Here is a 21,631-nt window from a genome sequence, read left to right as displayed (position 1 = left end):
GACATATACGCCGAAGTGATTCAGTTCTTTCAACGCACTTATCCTAGCAGCTAAGTACGATTACTAAATTTGACATCTTGCACAGCGTAACACGCTGAGAATTAGACTTCAGTGCAGGAGTATGAGGGATACCCGGACCAGTACACACTACGACGCAGCGAACGACCTTCTCACGAACTCCCGATCTCGTTAAAGCTGTTCATCACATTCCTAACTGTATTACATTAGTAAGACAAAACGCATCACATCCATGGTGAGCTCAAACGATCGTTAACTGCGAATCTTTAGAGGACGAAAAAAGCTACTCTCATATTTTATCTCCACTTTTAACTTATCAGTTTAGTCATTTAGTATTTCATATGAACAAGACATAACGGCTCCATTAGTTTAATCAGTGCGTATTATTTATTTTTCGTCAAAACTCGTCAGATAATTGAAAAAAGTTTCAAATAAACAAATGATTCGCTTATAAATATTGAATGAATAGCACCTCAGTCGATCAAGCATTCTACTTCCTCTACAACTTCCAAACACCTATTTGGCTGTACGACATGTGTTCTATGATGTCTGCGTACCGAGCTAGTGATTTCGCAAAACGCGTCGTCCTTTAATATACTACAAGTTCTAGGTCTGTTAGCTACAGCATATCTCACGCAACAACATCACATCGCCAAAGTTATCTGATTCCATGTGATTTATTTATTACAAAATATTTTCGAGGAATCTGCTGACGCCTAAGGAAAACGTTCTGCTCTGTTCCTGGGCTGCGATGCTTGGGAAACTGCTCTTTACTTGCTGTACCTCATCTCTCTGTTTCGTTATTTTGTTTCATCGTTATGGTAACAAGGAGGTTTTCTTTGTTGTTTCTCATTACAGTGCGTTTGCCTGTTGATGAAGAACGTCAGATGAATAAATTTCAGGTATAACACCGTGTTCTGGAAACTGACCCGAAGGTTATGGGGGAATATAAGAAACTTAAAATTTACCGTTGTTCTGATGACGCCACACAAACTGAATCAATTGTTTCCTTCGGAAAGCTGTTCAAAGCGTTGTACCATAGCACTACATTCAAAGTAACATTCGTTTATTTATTCAATTACTTATTTAACCTTGTGATCATATGCAATGGAATGTAAAAGATGTAAAAGATGATACTGTACGTGACTTAAATCTAGTAGTTACAAAGCAAAGTAACCATATTGGAGCCTAAATATCACAAATTACTAACTACGTAATTGTAGTTCATCTATTCACTTACAAAAAAAGAAGTCATGGTACTGTAAATATATCTTTCAAATGCAGTATAAATTTAAATCATCTGGAAACTTGTTGATAAGTTTTATTCTCATACAGCATGGAATAATGTTAAAGTTTCTCTTTTGGATTCTGTAGGTCCCAGGAACTTTTGGGGAAGTTACCCAGAATATGACGCCATGTTTCAGACATGCATTAAGAAACGTCTGCCAGAATAAATATTCCTTAGCGACTGCTCGTTAGCGCACCCTTTTTAGAAGCCTTCAAAGATAACACCCAAATCTATACAGTCAACCAAAAATAAGTTCTGGGGTCACTTATTAAATACGTTTATCCCATTTTAGATGTCTCCGTATCGAAATAACAAGAAATTTGGTTGCCTCTTTATTCACAAAGGGTTGAATGTTGTTGGCTACATGAGGTAATGTAGAATGTTATTCTGGCAGTTATGTAAATTTTTTAATACTGGTTTCCAATTGTTTCTAACGAACTGATTTGCTGTTGACATTTTACTGATCTGATTAGTAGTGCAGTATACTACATTTTGTGTACTTTCAATTTTTGTTGTTCTACAAATAATTTTTTGTCGTCAGCCAATGCAAACCAACGTGCACTTCTGTCGCGAAACAGAGAAGAGAGTATCGCAGATATGATACACAAGTGGACTGCCAATTACTAAAAAAAAAGGCGTTTATCGTTGCGGCGAGATCTTTTCAAGAAATATCAATCTCCAAGTTTCTGCTCCGAATGCTTAAATACATTGTTGGCACCCACCGGTAGAGGGAAAAGTGATCATTGTAATACATTGAGAGAAATCAGACTTCATGCTGGAACATTCTCGTGCCCGTTTTCCCCCTACTCTGTTAGAGAGTGGAACAGGAGGGAAATACAGTGAAGGTGGTTGGATGAACCCCCTGCTAGGCACTTAAGCGTCGATTGCAGAGTATTCATGTCCATGGAGATGTAGGCATCGGCCTTTATAGTTCTGGAAGAAAAGAGTTCTACGATGACAGGAGACCGTAATATATGCATTTGCATGTTGCATGTGTATTGACATGTTTTGCTCATTTTCAACGGTTATTGCATATTTTAACTAAAAACTAGTGACGATGCATATTTTAGCTGTATGTTTGCAACATTTTAAAAAGTAGCCAGGCGAGCTCTAGCTCAATTTCGTTTTGATGTCTTACAGAGTAACCGCGACCTACAAGCGCGTGCGATCCCTAACCGAGAGATTACTTGCAAGCGAAAACCGGTTACTGGACAGGACCAGGCAGACAGAGTCAATGCGTCCCTGCTTAATCTCTTCCCCTGTCACACCGCACGCGTCGGTAACAAATTACGCACGTTGTTAGTTGCATGTCCATTGTTTCAGTTTAGGTTTATATTTGATTGTACAAAGTTGAACGTGTTTACGGTAAGTGTGTAACGTGTTACGCACCATGTTGCCAGAAAAAAATTAATGTCGTTTCGTCTAACTGACCATACTAGAACATTTACAAATGACTGAAATGTTTTATAGTGCGGAGTTTGCCAGAAAAAACGTTTCGGGCAAAAAATAGTTTCAACATACCAGTATGTCAAGACAAGTCTTCATACAGCAGGAATACAAAAGAAGCCCACGATAACTTTTGACGGCGGCAAGTAGTAGAAATTTAATGCCCAGATGTAACAAAAAAGATCGCTCTAACATGGTGAGTTGCAAGTAATATCCCTCTTCACAAACTTACAAACCCTACCCTCAAAGGTTTCCTGTGCAAACAGTGTTTAAAACAAAATAGGCGTATACCAGGTGAATCAAGACTGAATAACAACTACATACCGACAATTTTCCTGGATGTTCGCCGGCCGCGGTGGTCTAGCGGTTCTAGGCGCTCAGTCCGGAACCGCGCGACTGCTACGGTCGCAGGTTCGAATCCTGCCTCGGGCATGGATGTGTGTGATGTCCTTAGGTTAGTAAGGTTTAATTAGTTCTAAGTTCTAGGCGACTGATGACCTCAGAAGTTAAGTCGCATAGTGCTCAGAGCCTAGATGTTCTGAAAGAATTTAGGACAACATTATTTGGATTTTAGTTGACGAAACTACCGACATCTGTGGCCGTTACATTGCAAATGTAATTGTTGCTACGTTAAAACAAGAGCCTTCTTCTTCATATTTAGTGGCCTGCAAAGAACTTCAAAAGACGTATCATTCTACGATCGCCAGATTCTTAAATAAGGGTATTAGAAAAATACTTCCAGAATGTTCTGCAGATGAAAAATTGTTTTGTTTCTCTCAGATGCTACTCCTGTATCGGAAAGGCAGGAAAAGCCCTCCAAGTACGGGGTGTTCAAAACGTCTCTACTCAGTGCCTTATGATTGTTAGCCATGCGTGCTGTATTATTGTTCGCTTGCCTGGGAAACTTCCCTTGAAATGAATTCTTCCAACATTCCATTGTTTTGTTAATCTCAGCTTGTGTGTGCCTTACGTGTTGACGTGAACGTTTAAGTTCAGATCTTTTGTTCGTTTGTTCGTTTTTGTCAATGTTAAAATGTTAACCACTGAAGAACGTGTGTTTTCAGTCAAAGTGTTCAAAGTTGGTAGTAAATACGCAGTTTCAGTTCGTCAAACACTTAATTCAGTTTTTCCGAAGACAAAACTCCCACATCGCGATACTGTGTGAGACATGCTTAACAAATTTAGAAGTACTGGTTCAGTGACAGATGCACCGAAAAGTGGTCGTCCTAGCGCTTTGTCTGAGGATAAACTGCTCGATATTCCCGGTAAAATTTCCATGAGTCCGAACAAGTCAGTAAGAAACACGCCCAGGAAATCAATTATGGTGCTGGAACTGCTCACACAGCTGTTGGGGAAAAATTAGAACTTTTCCCATACGTAGTGACAGTCGTGGCAGAACTGAAAAAACTGATCATGGCAAGAGACTGCATTATTGTCAATTGCTCAAAAATTTCGTTCAACAAAATCGAAGCGATATTTTTAATGAAACGTACTCGCATAATTCTCATATGTGGAGTACTGCAAATCCGTTGTGCATTTACGAGGAACCACTTCATTCTGTGAAAATAGTGGTTTGGATTGCAATTTCTAGACGTCGGATTGTGGGTCCCATATTTTTCAACGAAACAATACACGTACAACAATAGTGCAGTGATATTCTGTACCCACTCATAGGAGAACTTGTGTTAAGTGAAGTACTGAACGGTTATTTTCATCAAGATGGTGCAACCGCGCATACAGCTCGCGTTTCAGTGTTACTGCTTGATGTTTTTGGTGATCGCTTAATTTCACAGGTACTTTGGCCTCCACGATCGCCTGACCCAACACAACCTGAGTTTTTCTTCTGGGGAGCAGTGAAAGTAACTGTCTATAAAAACCGTCCCAAATCCATCGATGAACTGAAAACTACAATATCCAGTTTCACTGCTTCTGTTACAGAAGAAATATTACAGCTTGTTTTTGGAACGGAATTGTGTATTCAACAACAGTTTGGAAACTTTCAACATTTAATGTGAAAATTTGTTTGTAAAAATGAATATTCAATAAATTAATAACGTGTATTTCATTGCGTTACATTGAAAATTTGTAAGTAAAAATGAATATTCAATAAATTAATAAGTTGTATTTCATTGCGATTCATTTCGGTATACACCTCGTCATACGGCACGCGCGGCTAAAAATCATATGGCACTGTGGAGAGGCTTTTTGAACACCCCGTATTTTTCCCCAATTTGATTGATGTGACGTGGTTCACTCACTGAGTAGATCGTCTTACTGAAGTTGTTTTGGACTGTAAATAAACAGATTGCATCCACAAAGTCAGTGTTTCTTAAGGCACCTGTTCGTATCAACACCTACAAAGGAAACTTCCAAATGTGTTCTCACCTCCCAGACCAGTGGTTGCTCGTATGGGGTAAAAGGGCCGAAACTTTGTTTTTCTACAATGAACATTTCGAGGCCATCAGAGACATAATAAACAAAGTCGATGGTGCAGAGCCTTTGGTAGTTTACAAGTACGAGGAGGCATTTAATCATTCCAGTATTAAAAAACATTGCTATGATTAGCACTCATTTTTCCGATGTAGCTGCGAGTATTAAAAAGCTTGAAACTCAAGCATTGGCGTTGAATGAATCCATTCAGTTAATGAATAAAATTAGTGTGGTGAAATCCTCATCGCCGAAGGAATTTCCGAGAAACTTTCCGAGAAGCTTGGAAACATATTGGACAATAGCCAATGCTTTGAACCCTTGTCCCAAATGGGTTCACTAATGGGATGGGTGAACTATTGCGAGGCACAATACGTGGCGACGTAGCACCAAATTCATATAACCCCCGGTCACCTCAGCTCTTTTCTGCTTATAAAAATGTTTTCAGTGATCAAAGACACAGTCTTACAGCGGAACATTTACAACAGTACCTGATCGTTTATGTTTACAATAGTAGCAAAGTCTAAAGTAATCGGTAAACTATACTTTAGTGCGATAATATTAATTAAAAGTTGTTGCTGTGGTCTTCAGTCCTGAGACTGGTTTGATGCAGCTCTCCATGCTACTCTATCCTGTTCAAGCTTCTTCATCTCCCAGTACCTACTCCAGTCTACATCCTTCTGAATCTGCTTAGTGTATTCATGTCTTAGTCTCCCTCTATGATTTTTACCCTCTACGCTGCCCACCAATACTAAAATGGTGATCCCTTGACGCCACAGAATATTTCCTACCAATCGATCCATTCTTCTAGTTAAGTTGTGCCACAAACTCCTCTTCTGCCCAATTCTATGCAATATCTCCTCACTAGTTATGTGATCTACCCATCTAATCTTCAGCATTCTTCTGTAGCACCACATTTCGAAAGCTTCTATTCTCTTCTTGTTCGAACTATTTATCGTCCATGTTTCACTTCCATACATGGCTACACTCCATACGAATACTCTCAGAAACGACTTCCTGACACTTAAATCTATACTCTATGTTAACAAATTTCTCTTGTTTAGAAACGCTTTCCTTGGCACTGCCAGTTTACATTTTATGTCCAATTAAAAGTTAATGCTATTCAAAATGTTACAGATTTCATTTTTTTTTAAATAACACATTACGGAGTTCTTGTGCGGCCCTTCTAGGGGCGTTATGTCTCGAATGTGGACCTTTGCATATTGATTGTTTAGCTGTGAGCACCTCGTATCGCATTCACTTGTTACAATGCAATGAAGGGCTAATGTTGGAAAAACGGTGTGCGTCTTCTTTTGGTAATTTTGAAGCAACTAATCTGATAAAGGGTCCTGCCTGACCTCTGCCACAAAGCATACAAAGTATGAGGTCAGCATTCTAAATGTCATGATTTCTGTCGAGGCCGACAGTCGAGTTATATCACTTGCTGTAACTACCACGTTTTTTTATTATTTGGTCTTGCATGTTTCATGGATATTAGCATGCATATATTGAGCTTTCTTATGTTGTATATAAACCGGCCTTTAATGGTGACCCATCGTCTTCATTATGGATTCAAGTCTGATTCATAACCAAATTTATGTTCTTCAAAGCAAGAGCACGGAGTAATTTACAAATCATCGATGTCTAAAAAGAAACTAAAATCTGTTATATGTACATTTAAGTTACCAACACCAAATTTGTTATGTGGTTTCATTTATAGGTCATATACATGGTCTCAGTATCATAAGGTGGCTTTGAATTTTTTGTGTCAAATAACTGGCACTTTGAATTACGTCAAGTAGAGAGCTTAAAGTTTCTTTATAGACTTTGATGTTTCTGGATCTTTTAATAATACCACCACATCACAATTTCAGTTTTACCTCGTCATCTTTCCTTACAATCAGAAAATTTCACGATTTTGCGCTCATGCTTGTTTAAATTGAGTTTACATTTGTTTTTAATAGGTGTGAAGTACTTACAGTGACTACACATAAAAAGTGAAGAGACATTGCTAAAATGTGTAATCCATCAGAATGTGTTGCATTCTACGTGCACTGCGGTAACAGTGACGATTATTCCGAATTTCAGCTGTACCGATGTGCAGACTGCATGGAACGGTTTGGCAGTAGCTGCATAAGATAGCAAAGCGCATAGAAAGTACTTCGTACAAAAAAAGAAAAAAAAATGATTATGACTTCCGAAGAAGAAGGGCTGTCAGAATTTAGCGACATTTGTTGGAAATGCTGCAAGCAAACAGACGTGAAACATAAATATCCTGTCATTTAACGTACAGTTTTACAAGGCAGATGTAATTTCAGTTGTAGTCCTGGTTTATTGTGCCTGGTGTGTTTCACAATCTGATGAATTACAATTAATTGTATAATCAGGAACCTATGTGAACTTGTGGAAGAAATGATTAAAATAAATTCAGACCATGTTTCTGTGATTGCAGTAAACTTTAAAAAAATTTACAGCACTCACTGAATCTATGGAAGTGGGCAATTTTAGGTAAATAAAATTTAGGTTTATAGATCCCATTAAGTTTCTGACGTCCTCTCTAGAAAAAATGTGTTTCTCAAAAACCTTGTGCAAGTTAGCCCACGTGGTGTATCGACTACTGCTTTGAGGATACACATTTAAAACATCTTACGCGACATTCACTTTAAGGACACAGTAAGAGATCTTGGGCTTCTCGGAATGTGCACCACTGTTTGTTTATCTGACAGCTTCTACAATGGAATGTGATAGGTTATGTGTTATGGTTTTGCTGTAATGTGGCGGCCAGATTTGTTCAGTTTTCTGTACCAAAGGCTGCAATTCAGCCAATGGCATGCCGTCACTTGCGCGTAAAAGGGGGACGCTCGCGAGTTTCACTACTGTGAGAATAGTTTCTGAGGATGATGGTGATGTAGGTAGCCACCAACAGATAGTGATTTTATCTGAATTAGAAAGGGCAAGTTTACTGAGAACTTTTTCTCCAAGGACTCCAGTATGAGAGGCCTCATAGACAATTTTCTACAGCTTCAGTATAACATGTATGACGATTTTTTGTTTTTTTACTGTAAAATGGGCCATTTGTTACAGTTTCACTGTAACATGGATGGTCATTTATTACAGTTTTTTGTGTAAGGTAGACTCTTTGTTAAACTGTAGCTCACATGGGCGGTTTGTTTGCAATTTGCTGCAACATTGGCAACTGATACAAATTTTCTGTTACACGGAGGGCTCTTTATTGCAGTTTTGCTGTAAAATAGCCAATGGAACACCTCTGGGATGACTGATAACGTCGACTTCTCTTCAGACCCCAGTTTCCAAAATGGCTACGTTCAGTGATATGGGTTCTTTAGGAATAATGGTTTGCCATTCTTCCAGAGACATTCAGACATATCATTGTTCCCAGCACAGTTTGAGTCATCATAAATGTGAAGTGTGGTCACTCGATATTAATATCAAGTATTGCAATGCTATTAAATTATGGAGAGCAAATTTGTTAAAATTTTGAGAATACAAGGAGAGGACTTTGTTACAATTTTCGATAACCTTGGGCCTATTTGTTATAATTTGATTCTAATAATAGCTACAGAGGATGCATTTTGTTATAAATTCATTTGATGCTTATCTAACCTAAAATAAAATGATGACATATGAGCAACTGGTTATGGTGTAACAGTGTACTAATGTCATGTGCAGTTACTTATGTATTTCCTTATGAAGAGAAAATGGGAAGACAAACAGAGGCGCAACAACAAAAGAAACATATAGCAAAGGGCAAAAGAAGTAGGAACAAGTTATTCATTGACGAGGGCTACTAATATGCCAGTATATGGAATAAATTTCATATCATTTGCTAGTAGTAACTTTCATAGGTGAAGCATCCAATTATCTACGGAAGATCGCAGGCCGAAAGACGCCTTCACAAATACACCAGCAGTATTCTTATGATAACGACATTTCCTTAGCAAACTGAATTGATCTGGCTATTTTCAGAGTGATATTCACTGATTTATATCGATTCTGCCTTTTTGGTCAAACTACAGAGTGTAATATAAACATCATTACCTATAAATAACATAAAGAGTTCTTGTACGAATTTTCATAGGCAAACGAAGAGTGGGCAATGAACAAATGGCGAATCAAATAAGCGAGAGCGAGCTGAAGTTTTGCAAAAAAAAAAAATTGATTACTTGAAAGAAGCAGAGTAATTAAGAGAAACCTTAATTAGTGACTTGAAGGAAAATGAAAAAAATGCTGAACAGCTGCTGCTACCTGTGTAAATGAAGTGTCAAAATTTTCATCTCCTCAAGGCCCAGCCATTTTGCACACGAAAAGTTGCATTTGTGTTATAATTAACTGTCAAAGAGGTTTCCTTCGACTCAAGTACTAAATTCGAAACGCTAAGACAACAGAAGACGCTACAAAAGTGATTTTGTACGCGTCTCTATGGTAACTCCGCAGATGACTATTGCGTCTACCACAGCCGTTAGTGCTTCACATTTCACATTCAAAGTCGGTAACTGCACTGCTCTGAAACAGGGAAGTAGGGTTCAGCCGGTGGTACCAGAAGTACTGTAACATTCATGATGGTGTCTGTTTGTTCTAAGTCGTGTCTCCCTACCACTTACGCGCAACGACGCTCTGAGCATGTTTATTAGGGAATTGACTAAATTGAACCTGGGACCTGTTGCTGGTAAGGAGACGGCAGACCACACATTACATGTAGAGTTCAGAAGAGTTCATAGAGACTAGCGCTGATATAACCAAACACTTAATTATCTCAGGGTCAGCTACACTGCACTCCCTGTAAAAGAATCTTAATACTAACTAAATTTAGTGGAAGGGGTTCAAGGCTTTCCTATTTTTAGTTAGCTGATAAAATAATGTCGAAAACGCAATTAAGTTTACCATTGGAATTGTTATTCTACTCACAAAACATTGTTTATAAATTGCACTATTGATACAAGGAAATATTTTAACACAGGATGATAAAAACCAACTACGTTCAACAAAAATGTGAACGAATATTCCCTGAATGGGTTTCCAAGTTCTACAATGGATCAAAGGATGACCTATGCCATATCACATCTATAATCTAGGTTTAAATTAAGTTTCACAAAAGGGAAAACTATCAAAATGGTCTACAGTGACCCTCAATTATCTTTAATTACTTATTTAAGTTGTCATAAATTACAGTGGCTGATGTGGCTTCTCAATAATTATATAACAGAAAAATCATTGCGTTTCAGATTTTTAACTTCAAGTAGCAAATGTGAATACCATGAGCTCTAATTGACGATCGACACTAGTATTACGCAAAAAGGGGATGTAACAGATGAGACTTATGCAGTTCTGAGTGAACCCTTATGCGCGCGGCATCGCGTGCGTTCATTAACTTGTCGTTGGTTAGCGTCAGGGGGCGGCGGGCAATGCAGCTCCACACACCTCGTCATCTCGAAAGCAACTCTTCTCTAACCTCTCCTTACTACAATTTACCGAAGTTGATTTAAAAAAAAAAAAGGTATCTGGCTGTTTTTCCAACTGACCAATCAGGGTCTCAAGTTCCTTAGGAATCTCTTTTTTTTAATTATTGTCAGTTTTCAATCCTCTTGTGAAATTACGTTAATATAAACGATACTATTCGTACTCATCCGATAACGTATTCAAAAGTGCTGGTGATGTCCACTTGGAGGGCTGCTGTGGCAGAACAGCGGTGTGTTCAGTATAGGTGTAACTCCAGTGGGCGTCAACTATTTCGGTCAAGGGCCAGTGTTGACGTTAGGTCTCGTGATAACTTGCACCCTTGGCCGTAGAAGGAGTTGGGGGTGGGGGGTGAGGGCGGGGAGGTCGGGGCTGTTAAGTGGCTGCTCAAAGAGAAATTCCATTTTCAGCGAACCGTGGGTACCGATAACAGCTTACGACTTACATGTTTCTAATCTACGTTTTAAGGTATCACACCAAGCAGTTTAGGTCAAAAATAAAACGGTATATAGAAACTGCATACATATTTTGAAGGCTTACATTGTGTCCAGTTTTTCGTAACCAAGCGGATAATGTGGCACGTGCCATCGCAACAAGATACGATGTATATTTCTTTGACATCCGGGAATTTGTTCCCTGCATCTTCGGGCTCTATTAACTGACAGAATACAAGTCGGCTGCAGCAGACTGTTTACAATCGGATTTTTTACTAGGTCAAATAGAAAAGAACAGAGACAATTTTAAATAGTATGAAATAATTAATTCGGAATAGTTACAAAGCGACAGAATCTCTGATGACAGCTTTACATAGAAACGCTTTTCGAAGGTAGTTATACCTGTTGTATCATGCCTAGATTTTCGACGTAAGTAACTTGTTTTGGCAAAGAACGTGGCCACTTTTCCAGAGGAGTAGGTTGGTCGCTTTTTCCGACAGGGCGCCATGATCTGTGATCCACAGATCATACTAACAACATGGAAAAAAAAATAAACAAGAACAAGGAGCCACATTTTTAGGCGAAAAGAAAAGACGTTGCTTAAACATCAGTATTGTAAAATATTATCACTCTCCATACAAGTGAGATAACAAGAAAAATATGAAAGTCATACCTTACATCAGATGACTCAAACACAAAAAGTTTTTACTAAAAAATAGCGGAACAAGCTCCCTCTTTCAGTCTCACTCTCAATAACGGCAGTGTTTGTTACAACTATTCTGACAACTTTTCGGCAGTGCTGTTCAGGGCAAAACATACGCAGCAGCCGCTTTTCCCGCTCTTACCGCTTTGTCATACCTTTCCCTACCGATCTTACTGCTAATTGGTAACATATATAAATTATATAAATTAGTATGTTACATTAGATAATGACTGTAATGGTAATATGAGTCGCGATCACAAATGTTTACTAAATGTTTTGAATGCCATTTTATTTTACTCATCTCATTGTATTATAACAGCCTTAATTTTAGTTCATTGTACGTGATTCAAAGATGCACCGCATTTGACGATGACCGTCTTCATAAGGTACAATCAAGAGCCCATGTCTTTTGTCTGACTTTCATACCGTAGTAGCTGATAGTTGCTATCTGCACCAGCTCGTGAGTGTAAGCATTTAAAGACAAACAATAAAATATTCGTCTATTAACCCTTCAGTGGCCGCGCTACATGGGCCTACCAATCTGCCCACGACGAAGGGCGCCAAAATTTTACACTGCAGGCCATTGAAATTCCTACACCAAGAAGAAATGCAGATGATAAACGGGTATTCATTGGACAAATATATTATACTAGAACTGATTATATTTTGACGCAATTTGGGTGCATAGATCCTGGGAAATCACTACCCACAACAAGCACCTCTGGCCGTAATAACGGCCTTGATACGCCTGGGCATTGAGTCAAACAGAGATTGGATGGTGTGTACAGCCCATGCAGCTTCAACATCATACCACAGTTCATCAAGAGTAGTGACTGTCGTATTGTGACAAGCCAGTTGCTCGGCCGCCATTGAACAGACGTTTTCAGTTGGTGAGAGATCTGGAGAACGTGCTGGCCAGGGCAGCACTCGAACATTTTCTGTATCAAGAAAGGCCCGTACAGGACCTGCAACATGCGGTCGTGCATTATCCTGCTGAAATGTAGGGTTTCGCAGGGATCGAATGAAGGGCAGAACCACGGGACGTAACACATCTGAAATGTAACGTCCACCGTTCAAAGTGCGGTCAATGCGAATGAGAGGTGACCGAGGTGTGTAACCAATGGCACCGCATACCATCACGCCGGGTGATAGGCCAGAATGGCAATGACGAATACACGTTTCCAATGTGCGTTCACCGCTGCGTCGCCAAACACGGATGCGATCTTCGTGATGCTGTAAACATAACCTGGATTCATCCGAAAAAATGACGTTTTGCCATTCGTGGAGTCAGGTTCCTCGTTGAGTACGCCATCGCAGGCGCTCCTGTCTGTGATGCAACGTCAAGGGTAATCGCAGCCATGGTCTCTGTACCTAGTTCCGCGTAGTCGGCGCGTACACAACTTTCCCAATAGAGCGAGCCGCTAAGCACAACAGCGCAGGCGCGACCCTCGTCCGTCTCCACACTACGAGATGGCGCTGTCTTAGAGATGGACCAAATTCTGCCTTCGCCGATCCGCGTATTAATATGTAACGCAGCCAATGAGATTGCTGCTAACGTAGAACCTTTTCTCCTCGCGGATCACACTCGCACAGTGATACCTGAACGCTCGAGGTATTATAACGAGTGTACAGACTTCCGATTGGTCAGTCTGCATTAGTCTGCATTTGTCTGTACCAGTTTATAGTAAAGTTTCCGTCTGCGACTAATAAGATTGTCATATTCCTGCACATAGCCATGAAGACAAACGAAGAGACACTTTGTCAAGTATCAGAGACATATGAGAATAAGGTTAACATACCAAGACCAAAGGAACTTCAGATTGTCAGTTGTAAATAGCATCCAGAACCAAGTTAAGTTATTTTTATGCTTGTTATTATTTTAATAAATGTGTGTGAAAATTTATCAAGTTCTGTATAAAGTTGGTCACCGTCAATTTGCTACTCTAAGCGTGCGAGTGGCATTTCTATCGTCTGACATAACGGCAGAAGATAAACACCCCACGATAAGACCACCAGACATGTTGCTGATACTCGCCTACATCGCTAGAGCGACTAGTCAACTAAACTGATGGTGTGTGTACCGAAGGTCTTACAGTACGCACACCACAGTCTGCGAGCTGATATTCCATGCTGCTGCAAACGTCGTCGAACTGTTCGTGCAGATGGTTGTTGTCTTGCAAACGCCCCATCTGAGTCAGGGATCCGTTACAGCCGTGCGGATAAGATGCCTGTCATCTCGAATACTAGTTATACGAGGCCGTTGGGACCCAGCACGGCTTTCCGTATTACCCTCCTGAACCCACCGATTCGATATTCTGCTAACAGTCACTGGATCTCGACCAACGCGAGCAGCAACTTCGCGATACAATAAACTGCAATCGCGATAGGCAACAAACCGACCTTTATCAAAGTCAGAAACGTGATGGTACGCATTTCTCCTCCTTACACGAGGCATGACAACAAAGTTTCACCAGGCAACGCCGGTCAACTGCTGTTTGTGTATGAGAAATCGGTTGGAAACTTTCCCTCGGTTCAGTACATTGTAGGTGTCGCCACCGGCGCCAACCTTGTGTGAATGCTCTGAAAAGCTAATCATTTGCATATCACAGCCTCTTCTTCCTCTCGGTTAAATTTCGCGTCTGCACCACGTCATCTTCGTGGTGTATCAATTTTAATGGCCAGTAGTGTTCTTAACTCACGACAGATATCGCTAAAGACAATTAAAATTAAGCAAATTTTAAACTGTTACTGTCTCTAGAAGTAGATTTGTTTGCTATTGAGGAAGAAGAAAACACTCGTGAAGTGCTGTTAACGTAGTTTGCAGTTTTTGGTTCGAAATGGCTCTGAGCACTTTGGGACCTAGCCTCTGAGGTCATCAGTCCTCTAGAACTTAGAACTACTTAAGGCTAACTAACCTAAGGACGTCACACACATCCATGCCCGAGGCAGGATTCGAACCTGCGACCGTAGCGGTCTCGCGGTTCCGGACTGAGGTGCCTAGAACCGCTCGGCCACTCCGGCCGCCTGCAGTTATTGGAATCTGCCGTCAGTTTCGAGAAGGATTTTATTGTATAATATGGTTGAGAACTGCGGGCTGCAAGAATAGTCGACCTGGGTTGCTTGAGGCCTGCAGACTGCATTTTGACGACCGCTGTGTTACACTGTAGTTCAGATGCAACGTTTTGCGCTGCTGTCTCCTTGTCTGAGCGGAGGCCTCGGCTCGTTGCAGGTGTGTGTCATTCAGAGCTAGGCAGCTGCAGGAAATGCCGCTACATACAGCAGTCGCTTATGCAAGTCTGTCTGCTGCACAAAGTATCAAGGACGTGCAGGGAGTTGCAGCTTTCACAGACGTCAGTGACTGCTCAGTTGCTGTTGCCCTAATTATGTTTACACAGTGGACGTGAGATGTGCGTCACAATATGGCAAAATGACAAATAGTATTGAAGGACTGTTTCAGCAGATGTGAGTGCCGAAGTAGGTATAAAGCAGTACAAGTCACATAACAGACAGAACTGCGAAGACAGTCTGACGACAATAGGTAAATCACGTTTCCTTCTAATTTCTTCTTCTGTACTTGAGATTTCATACAAAATATTTCCACTCACCTCTCACCCTTACAGCGATCTACACTTAACTCTCCGAAACACGTATTTCTGATTCATTTCTACATCTGCATCTACATTTATACTCCGCAAGCCACCCAGCGGTGTGTGGCGGAGGGCACTTTACGTACCACTGTCATTACCCCCCTTTTCTGTTGCAGGCGCGTATGGTTCGCGGGAAGAACGACTGTCTGAAAGCCCCCGTGCCCGCTTGAATCTCTCTGATCTTACATTCGTGATCTCCTCGGGAGGTATAAGCAAGGGAAGCAATATATTCGATACCTCATCCAGAAACGCATCCTCTCGAAACCTGGACAGCAAGCTATACCGCGATGCAGAGTCTGCCACTTGAGTTTACTAAACATCTCCGCAAGGCTATCATGGTTACCAAATAAGCCTGTGACGAACCGCGCCTCTCTTCTTTGGATCTTCTCTATCTCCTCCGTCAACCCGATCTGGTACGGATCCCACAGTGATGAACAATACTCAAGTATAGGTCGAACGAGTGTTTTGTAAGCCACCTTCTTTGTTGTTGGACTACATTTTCTAAGGACTGTCCCAATGAATCTCAACCTGGACCCGCCTTACCAACAATTAATTTTATATGATCATTCCACTTCAAATCGTTCCGCACGCATACTCCCAAATATTTTATAGAAGTAACTGCTATCAGTGTTTGTTCGGCTATCATATAATCATACAATAAAGGATCCTTTTTTCTATGTATTCGCAATGCATTACATTTGTCTATGATAAGGGTCAGTTGCCACTCCTTGCACCAAGTGCCTATCCGCTGCAGATTTTCCTGCATTTCGCTACAATTTTCTAATGCTGCAACTTCTCTGTATACTACAGCTTTTAATAAAAATTGACTGCGCTCGTATGATAGTACAGGGGAATATGATAGAACTGAAAAACACTCTGCTCGTGGAGGAGGTCAAAATATTGATTTGGTGTACACTGAAATCTGACTGGAATCAAGTACGTTAAATCACTGAACAGCAGTCTCAAAACAATCAAATTATTAAAAAAAGAGCGCATTGATGGCATGTTAGTAGGTGCTTGGTACAAACCGAGAACTTTAGCAGCTAGGTGTGTGGAAGTATCGTTCCCGTGTCGTACTGTCCCTGCACTGTAATAATTACATGTACACACAATTACGGGCACTTTCTGATACTTCGGGTACCCTCTTCTTGGTACAGTGTACTCCTGCAGTTGGGCGTATAAAAGATGACAGAAATTTAGAATGCTTTCTTGATAGATGCTACGTTCCGATTATACTCCCTTGAACTGATTAGCGGAGGGTACTTTTAATTGGACTTTACGAACTCATTAGCGGAGGGTACTTTTTATTGGACTTAACAATGAGCTTTATTCCGTCCAAGCTATTATTTATAACATTTTATCTTTTGTCCATTCTTAATGGCAGTTCTGGGCCTCTGGAGGTGCTTTAAGGAGAGGGGGACCTAGATGGTTGGCTCCCACACTGTGCAACACGTCATCCAGCTTGCTGCAGTATGTACACACATCCAAATAACATAAAACACTGTAATTCCACCTTTATTCGTGTCAGTTGCTACTTTGTAACTATGCAATTATGTAGAAGTATGAATTCACCATAAATATGTCAAGTCCACATCTTTCACAGTTTTGGAAGCATAGAAATTTACTTAAGACACAAAATATTTAGCAGTTAAATACAATTACGATTGGCATGTTCAGTGAGTGTGAAGACTACGAGGAAACTGAATCTTGAATTTGTGAAGGACTGAGAATGTTACAGCTTGTAAAGAAATACTGTGCGGTAGTGACGCCAGCAACAATACCAATTGAATGAAAATATGTGAGTAGTCCAATAACAAAAAGGACAAATTCCATTTCTTAAAATTTTTCAGGAGTGGCAAAAAACTGTTTTGCACATTTACTACCTCCCTTCCAAGTTGGTTATTATTGTACAGTTTCTTAACATCGTCAGAATCGTATTTACATTAGTATTTTCATATGATCTGACACAGCTAAGTAGGAAATGATGGTTGAAATATGGAGTTGGCCATGTCTGTAACTAAGGAATGAGGTTGTCCGCGTGTGTAACGAACTTCAACTGAACTGTTCTAACACAGTAAAATCATTAGTACTGTTAAAATTTATTGTAGGTACGTTTAACAAAAACTCAGAACTATCAATTTTATTGAAGAACATGAGATTATTTTATCAACGATACAAATGTAAGAAAGTGGTTCTGATACTCTATACATACCATAACAGTGTTCAGTTGGTGAAGTTATACAATCACTTCCACAACGTCATAATGAGCCTCTTTGTTCTGAATGAGACAGTCACATCCATCAGCTTCTGCAGGTACCTGTTGTTTGGTGTCATTTACGTCAATGATGTTCTGAAACCATTTGAGTTCCTCACGTTTGTTCCATTGCTTCCCGTCGTGTTTTAGAAGCAACTTTCTGACATCTTGTACCTTCGAGGGATTACCTCTGATGCCATGAACCAGTTCTGTAGGATTTATGTTTTTCGGCCATTTACCTTTCTTCACAACTGACCAAGACTGCGCAATCTCGAAATTATAGTTAAGTTCTCCACTAACGGTGACTGAGTTTGACCTCCTAGTCAACACAAGTCTTTTAATTTTTTTCTTTCACACATGTTTTAGGTCTAGCTTTCCAGTAAACGTCATTCCAGTGAGTATTCAAGAGCTTTACGATTCCATGATTCCTTTAAACTTTATGGTCCTCTTCCAGTTGAATAATTTCTTCCTTTTTCTTTAACTCTCTTTAAATTGTTCCAAACACTCTATCACTCGGCATGAATGAATGACCAATGACAGGGAAAACAAAAATGGTTCAAATGGCTTTCAGCACTATGGGACTTAACTTCTGAGGTCATCAGTCCCCTAGAACTTAGAACTACTTAAACCTAACTAACCTAAGGACACCACGCACACCCATTCCCGAGGCAGGAGTCGAACCTGCGGCCGTAGCGGTCGCGCGGTTCCAGACTGTAGCGCCTACAATCGCTCGGCCACTCTGGCCGGCCAGGGAAAACAACTTCCATCTTCTGAATGGTTGGTTGAGTACGGGATAACCAGGAAAGGCACATCGTCAAAATTGTAGTATTCTTACTTTGTCCTGGGCACCTATCCCCGACAAGACGTTCAGTGTGTACATCACTGAAAGTTCCCGAATCTGCTTTACTCTGAAGTTCATGAAACAGTGCAGAAACCACTTCATTGGACGACTTTTTCATTTCATGTTCTCCCCAGCAATATATCGCAACATCCTCTTTACTTAATGCTAATTTCCCAGTAGAATGTCCAGAAACATCAGTCAAATTGTGGCAATACAACTGTCTGAAATAGTATGCAATTTGATCAGGCAGTTTTGGTATGGGTAGATTCTTCTGTATATCAAACAATACGATGCACATGTCAGGGGTTTCCTCTTTTAGAAGTCAATAATATCTTTTAGTTTGAAGTTTGAGAAACGTCAAATCTGTCTGTAGTTTCTTTAATACTTGGTCATCATTTTTATGCTTTATTTTAACATCTGTAGATGGTGCATTAAAACTGATATTAAAATTGGTGACAAAAACTTTGCGGAACAATGATTGTTTAAGTTTTAGATCATCAGAAGCCGATTTCTGGTACATTTTCCACATTTTAACTATACATAGATTAGTGTCCAAATAAATAGGAGCACTTCCTTTATACTGTTTAGTAAAAGTTTTCACAGACGTAATTCTGGTGCTGAAAACAGCAGTCTTTCTATAACCGCCACGAGTTTCAACAGGTATAAGGCATCCTTACTTCTTGAAACGTTTGAAAATGTCTTCAACTCGATGTTTTGTGCTCCTAACAATATACTTCTGCAAACCTGTATTATTTCCTGCCATGTTATCAATGGAATATTCAAAAGTATAGCCCATCTCACCCCGATCTCCACCACTTGGTCGGTGTCTAACTGGAGAATTTGATGAGCAGTATTTCATTGTGAAAGCATCCTGACTCTGGTTTGTTGATACAACATAAAATGCTCCCTGAAATTGCTTGATGTCTACCATTTTCAGGAGACTACAGTTCTTCTTTCCTCTAAGACCACAGCCTGGAAGTACTGGTAATTTCTTCAGTCCACCCCTATACCACAACAATGACGTCAGACACTATAAAATCTCTTGTTGTAACTAGGCTGTTATACTAGTTACTTCTGAAGGAAATAAGTTTTTATTTACTAACCTCACTTACTTCTCTTTTCCACGTTTCCATTCCTCTCGTCTGATGACTTTCTTCCTGCTTTTACCAGGTGGCGTTTCTTCTATACTTTTCTCTATGTTACAGAGTGATATCAACAAAAGCTACAGTTAACTCCCAGTTCCTATGAACACCTGCGCCAGACACGTGACTAAACCGAATCTTATGATTGATGGGTGTGGAGGTGGTCGATTTTGTTACCTAAAGAGTTGGACGTTTTTGTAACGTAGGTTGATTTTCTACTGCTGAATTAACACTGTTCGGGCCGAATTTGAAACGAACTAACACCGGAAACAGATTCCCCGTATTCTGAACCATGGGAATCAAGCATAACCCCGATTTTAAAAACTGCAGTTGGCCATGTTTGTAACTAGGCTACTCATGTGTAAACAGTGGGCTATTATATCGAAGAAATAATGTATTTTCTCCGGCCCATGGAAAAAGTCAAGATTTATCTATTGCAACTTCATCTGACACATCTGGACTAAAATTTTGAGAACTGGCAAATTCTGCGTAGGAGCTATGACTGGTCAGATACAGGAGTCTTCTTGGTTAAATGAGAACAAGTACAAGTCTCATTGCCCATCGCTAGAGCCAGCCAATCAAAAAAAAGCGCACTTTAGCGCATTCTGGAGTGGGAAGATTTATTGCGCGGGTGGTAGGCGGACATTCGTAACTGAACCACCAGTGGATAACGTTGGGTCTACAATGGCTCCGACGATCACGTTAAAATGTTCTTAAGGGCGTTTTTTGATAACCGTGAGATTTAGGACAGAGAAATGTGAAGATTTTTAGATAACGTGTTTCAATAACAGTTTGGGTAACTTATTTCGATGAAGAGACACAGGCCTTATTTCACTAGATTTTGTAGCTCCACATGTATTACGAAGAAGTTTGGAGTGTATAACTAATAATCGAGCGTTCAATGGAAGGAAAACAGTTTGTAGTAACAGAACGTCGTAAGTTCGATGTGACTATTTAGTTTTACCGTTGATGTCGCTTGTGAAATTAAAACTGACACTTAAATAGAATCAATGCACCAGAGATTTTCAGATGACCTTAGAGAACGGACATGGAAACCAGTCTGTGATTTAGATATTCCGAGAATGTATCATATATTCTTTAAAACACTTGTTCTATTAGCATAAAACAAAATCCCGAAAGGTAAAATTAACTTAAACATATTTACAATGATCATGCAGTCTAGGCACGCTTGCAGTGACACCGCGGTTTTCCACAGCTTTCCTTGGGTAACTAGCTGCATGTATCGGCCTGGATCAGATAGTGTAATGTGTGGAGCTTATAGGGGTGTCGTCATACCACGACCCTTAGATCTGCACTACGTTCACGAGTAGAATTGGAAGGAGAATCAGCACTGGTCGCATTTTTTTGTTTTATTATCCCGCAAATCGATTTTCGGTCACTTAGTGACCATCCTCAGTGCTGTAATATATAATTAAAATCGGTAGGCTCTGGCATCAACAAGCTTGGAGCGATCACATAGTTTATGTGACCTCTCCAAGGATTTTGACTATGTAAATCGTGAAATTCTTCTTGATAAGTTTAAGTATTGTGCTATGAGCTGGACACTGCACACGTGGTTTAATTTGCATTTAACTGGAAGAATGCAGAATGTTGAAATTTACAGTACAGTTGGTCTGCAAAAATCAGTGGAGTTCTCTAACTCGAGAGTTATCAAGGAGGGTGTCATATAGGGTTCAGTCTTGCGTCCCTTATTGTTCTTAAAGTACGTTAATAACTTGCTACTCTATATTCATGCAGATGCAAATTTAGTTCTTTTTGATGCTGATACAAGTATAGTAACCACGCCCAAAAACCAAGAATTAGCTGAGGAAATTGTAAACAATATCTTTTACAAAATTTTAAAATAGTTTCCAGCAAATAGACTCTTACTAAATTTTCATAAAACACTGTATACACAGTTCTGTAAAATAAGTGCAATCACACCATTGATAACTG

This window comes from Schistocerca gregaria, chromosome 7 (genome assembly GCF_023897955.1).
Source record: "Schistocerca gregaria isolate iqSchGreg1 chromosome 7, iqSchGreg1.2, whole genome shotgun sequence".
In the NCBI taxonomy this organism is placed as follows: domain Eukaryota; kingdom Metazoa; phylum Arthropoda; class Insecta; order Orthoptera; family Acrididae; genus Schistocerca; species Schistocerca gregaria.
This window is presented reverse-complemented; position numbering follows the sequence as displayed.